The sequence below is a fragment of the Oryctolagus cuniculus genome, chromosome X, assembly GCF_964237555.1.
Source record: "Oryctolagus cuniculus chromosome X, mOryCun1.1, whole genome shotgun sequence".
NCBI classification, from domain to species: Eukaryota; Metazoa; Chordata; class Mammalia; order Lagomorpha; family Leporidae; genus Oryctolagus; species Oryctolagus cuniculus.
In genome coordinates this window covers 42956114-42959023 of record NC_091453.1, presented here as the reverse complement: position 1 = coordinate 42959023, position 2910 = coordinate 42956114, and the positions used below count along the sequence as shown (strand labels likewise).

The 2910-nt window shown below is 41.1% G+C and overlaps 1 non-coding gene across 1 annotated transcript; it reads right to left on the bottom strand.

The window, feature by feature from the left end:
* Positions 1–2089: 2089 nt before the first annotated feature.
* Positions 2090–2196, bottom strand: LOC127485106 (U6 spliceosomal RNA). Its single transcript, XR_007912280.1, has one exon. It is a non-coding gene; the product is annotated as a U6 spliceosomal RNA (small nuclear RNA).
* Between the last annotated feature and the right edge of the window lie 714 nt (positions 2197–2910).

The following is a 2910-nucleotide window of genomic DNA, read 5'->3' as shown; positions in this document are numbered from 1 at the left end:
TTTTGTTCTTTTGGTCTGTGTGTACTTTTAAGCCAATGCCGTGCTGTTTTAATTATTATAGCCTTGTAATTTATTTTAAATTAGAGCAATGCCTCATGATATGTGGTTTTTCCTCATATTTGGAATCTTTTATGCTTCCATACAAATTTTAGTAGTGTTTTCCTTAGGTATTTTAAAAAACACACTATTATTTCAATAGAAGCTGCATTGAATCTAACAATTGCTTTGGGAAGTAGAGACAAATAAATGATACTCATTCTTCAAACCATGAAGATGGTATGTGCTCCCATTTCTTTGTGTCTGGTTCAGTTACTTTGATTAATGTTTTTTTTTTAACTTTTATTTAGTAAATATAATTTTCCAAAGTACAGTTTATGGATTACAATGGCTTCCCACCCCCATAACTTCCCTCCCACCTGCACCCTTCCCATCTCCCGCTCCCTCTCCCATTCCATTCACATCAAGTTTCATTTTCAATTATCTTTATATACAGAAGACCGATGTAGTATATATTAAGTAAAGATTTCATCAGTTTGCACCCACACAGAACATAAAGTATAAAATACTGTTTGAGTACTAGTTATAGCATTAATTCACATTGGACAACACATTAAGGACAGAGATCCCACACAAGGAGTAAGTACACAGTGACTCCTGTTGTTGACTTAACAATTTGACACTCTTGTTTATGGCATCAGTAATCTCCCTAGTCTCTAGTCATGAGTTTCCAAGGCTATGGAAGCCTTTTGAGTTCACCAACTCCGATCTTAGTTAGACAAGGTCATATTCAAAGTGGAAATTCTCTCCTCCCCTCAGAGAAAGGTACCTCCTTCTTTGATGGCCCCGTTCTTTCTACTGGGATCTCACTCACAGAGACCTTTCATTTAGGTCCTTTTTTCTTTTTTTACCAGAGTGTCTTGGCTTTCCATGCCTGAAATACTCTCATGGGCTTTTCAGCCAGATCCGAGTGCCTTAAGGGCTGATTCTGAGGCTAGAGTGCTGTTTAGGACATCTGCCATTCTACGAGTCTGCTGTGTATCCCGCTTCCCATGTTGGATCGTTCTCTCCCTTTTTTATTCTATCAGTTAATAATATCAGACACTAGTCTTGTTTATGTGATCCCTTTGACTCTTAGACCTGTCAGTGCGATTAATTGTGAATTTAAATTGATCACTTGGACTAGTGAGATGGCATTGGTACATGCAATCTTGATGGGATTGTATTCGAATCCCCTGGCACATTTCTAACTCCACCATTTTCAATAAATGGTGCTGGGAAAACTGGATTTCCATGTGCAGAAGCATGAAGCAAGACCCTACCTTACACCTTACACAAAAATCCACTCAACATGGATTAAAGACCTAAATCTATGACCCGACATCATCAAATTATTAGAGACCATTGGAGAAACACTGCAAGATATTGGCACCGGCAAAGACTTCTTAGAAAAGACCTCAGAGGCACAAGCAGTCAAAGCCAACATTAATTATTGGGATTGCATCAAATTGAGAAGTTTCTGTACTGCAAAAGAACATGTCGCTGAAAGCAGGAGCCCAAGAGCAGTAATACACAGAACCTGCTCTAGCAACAAAATTTGTAAAGAGGGGAAATGTGAGAGTGGTCCAGAAAGTCACTGACTCTTTCGAGCCCCTTCCATCAGCAAAAGGGAGTCCAGTGGGTGGAAAAGACCAGCTGCTCGGAGCCATTATGGAGAGGCATTGTCTTTCATGCTGGTGATGGGGAAACAATCTAGTGATATCTCTTGAGAGAAAGAATACAGATATTTTTTGGGGTGGGCTTTTGAAGCAGTGGTTAAAACAATACTTTGGATACTTGTATCCCACATCAGAGTGCCCGGCTCTGGGTCCAATCCAGCTTTCTGCCTGTGTGTTTCCTGGGAGGCAGCACATGAAGTCTGGACTAATTAGGTCCTTGCCACCCATGTGAGAAACCTGGATTTTGCTCTGGGATATTGGCTTTGGACTGGCTCAGCCCTGGCAGTTAGAGGCAGGCATTTGAGAAGTAAACCAGGAAATGGAAGATTCCTCCCACACTCTTTCATATAAAATGGAAATAAAATACATTTTTTAAAATTATGGAATGCTTCACGAATTTGCATGTCATCCTTGCGCAGGGGCCATGCTAATCTTCTCTGTATCATTCCAATTTTAGTATACGTGCTGCAGAAGCGAGCACACAAAATACATTTTTGACTTTTCAGTCTCACTTCCGGGAAGTTGTACCATAGATACAGAAAGTACCAATGCACAAAAAAGTAAATTCTAGGAAGAAAAAACAGACATGCAAGACATGATATGAATTATACAAAGTTATGTGTGTATTGAGAAAGTCTCTGGCTCTAGAAATGATGTATTTTACTTTCTCAGGAGAAAGAATTGCTAATAAATCATGTTAAGTATCACACCCACACACACCTTCCTGGATTCCAAAACCTCCACAGAGAGCACCAATCTGAGCCCTTTTTAGGGATCTTGCCTTCCACATGTAAAGACAGCTTGACTTGGAAAGAGGTGGGAGTTAAGTTTCATCCTGTAGAGGTGCTGTTTTCTTTTCCATATATATATATATATATATATATATATAGAGAGAGAGAGAGAGAGAGAGAGAGACAGAGAGAGAGAGAAAGAGAGAGATGTCTTCCATCCGATGGTTCACTCCCCAGATGGGCACAATAGCTGGAGCTGTGCCGATCCAAAGCCAGGAGCTAGGAGCCAGGAGCCAGGAGCTTCTTCAGGGTCTCCCATGTGGGTGCAGGGGCCCAAGGACTTGGGCCATATTCTACTGCTTTCCCAGGCCATAGCAGACAGCTGGATCGGAAGAGGAGCAGCCGGGACTAGAACCTGTGCTCATATGGGAAGCTGGCACTTCAGGCCAAGGCTTTAAAGCTGC